The 2088-nt window shown below is 39.1% G+C and overlaps 1 pseudogene; it reads right to left on the bottom strand.

Annotated features, from left to right (window-relative positions):
- Window positions 1–1209: 1209 nt before the first annotated feature.
- On the bottom strand, window positions 1210–1886 carry LOC105743710 (annotated as a pseudogene).
- Window positions 1887–2088: the final 202 nt, after the last annotated feature.

The following is a 2088-nucleotide window of genomic DNA, read 5'->3' as shown; positions in this document are numbered from 1 at the left end:
TTTTTTATCTTAAGGAAAACAGGAAACATGTGAAATAGAGGGAGTAGTTTGTGTGGCATAATTACTTGGTAGTTTACTAGACTCACTCTGAATGCAGTGTGAAAACTGAATGGTAAAGCTACCAGTAAGGACGAAAAGGACAACGTAAGCTGCGCTGCAAGCGATCTTCAAGAAACTGACCATCAATAGGCACTATGTTTGCACCTGTGAAGCACAAGAATATCAACAGAAAACATAGCATAAGCAGTGGATTCTTTCCTTTTTTCTTTTATAAAGAGAATAAAAATTGTAAAAATAATAGAAATGATATAGAATTTCACTAAACAAAATAATAAGAACTCAGCAATAGTTGTTATGGTGCGTAACGTTGTCTTTAAATGGATTGTTTAAATTGCCAGCTATAATCATGCAAAATTGGTTCTGAAAAGTTCTAAGAAATTAAAAAGGGGAAGAACAATAATTAGGCATTAACTGCTCCTTTCAGAAGACCAGCAGAAATCAGCAGTATAATTAGTGAAGCTATCCTATGTACATACATAAATATCTCTTTTTCCTCATCCTAGTTGTTCCTCCCCTTTGAACAGATCCCTTCCCTTTCATAATATCTACTGTACTGAAAAATTTTAATGAAGCATAAAATAAGGTGGAAAAATAAATATTTTCACATATAAAAAATGGCCAGTTAGCTGACTAAATAGTAGAAATGATGCTACTAAGCACAATAATATAAAGCATGGCAAGAAACAAACAAGCAGTTTGAAAAATTTATATAAAGGATAAAAATAATTTCTTTTTTTTTTCCAACTGAGTTGAGTCTTTTTATTCTTTTGGTAATCTCTTCCAGGGTTAACTACTTCCATTGTAGGTGATGAAATATGTAAGGCTCCACTTCAAATGCTAGGCCTGCTATGAACACAGTCTCTTTCCCTTCTCTGCAACTCAGAATTAAAACTTTGATTCTTGTCTTATATTCCAGTCTCAGAAGTAGTTCCACTGCAGAAATTATTTGCAGACAGTCTTATGCCTTTTAGCAGTGGTCTCTGACCAGGTTCTAGCTTCTCCATGAACACTACCAATGGACTTAGTTTAGATATGTATTAAACTAAGAGGCATTCTCTCAAATGAGCTTAAATGCACTTTATTTTTAGACAACCTACATGCCGTGTTTTTTTCCTTAACAAACAATGCCTCCACTCCAAATAAATCATGGTCAAAATAAACGAAACATTCAAGATGACATCAGTCCCATTTGTCTAAAATCCTGGTGTTGTGTAGATGACAAGCAGCAGCCAGTTATGACAAGTGATAGATCCAAGGGTACCATCGAATCCATTAACATTTTTCCATTTCTAAACCACCCTTAAAGAAAATCATAAATGGGGTCACACCATCCTCACGGTGGTCCAGGAGAGCAACCACGCCATCTGGATTCATGTTTGCACCAATAAAGAACTCATACTTTTTGAAATTAGCAAGGATGTGCTTGATTTGCTCTGCAGCCCCCGTCATAAACGGTTTTACTCTTTCTGGTCTTTGTTCTTTAAGTTTGCCTTTGATTGATCTCATATAATTTTTGATGTACCTCTTGTAGGCCTCTTTTGTGAAGCTGGTTTCCTGCAAGTGATGGCTCATTACAATATCTACACCGGTGACTACTGTGCTTTCGGTGCCTTCGCCCTCTGGGCCTTCAGCGGAGGCATTGCCACCAATGAGCGCGTCGTCAGTGGCGCCCTCGGTTCTACTGACCATCTTCCCCTCCACCTCCAGGCACAGCCCGTCCGCGATCTCCCCGATCTTGTAAATGTCGGAGAACTTCTCATCGTGGCTGATGAGGTCCCGGTAGATAATCATGATGGTGGCTGAGGGAGGTGGTGGCCGGGCCAGCTTAGCAGGAGCCGGGAGCTCAGAGCAAGGGTGGTGCAACTGGAGCGGCGCTCGCGGGGAGGAGGGAGAATTTTACGGGGATGAAAGAGACTACTCGAGAATAGCAGAGATCTAATATGCTCTTAAATAGGAAGACTCAACATCATGAGAACATATATTGTTTCCTTGGAAAAATTACATGTTCAATGTTATTTCTACAATGTT

Source organism: Octodon degus, unplaced genomic scaffold (assembly GCF_000260255.1).
Source record: "Octodon degus isolate 3935 unplaced genomic scaffold, OctDeg1.0 scaffold00154, whole genome shotgun sequence".
NCBI lineage: Eukaryota > Metazoa > Chordata > Mammalia > Rodentia > Octodontidae > Octodon > Octodon degus.
The sequence above is the reverse complement of the archived record's forward strand: the minus strand, read 5'-3'. Positions and strand labels throughout refer to the sequence as shown.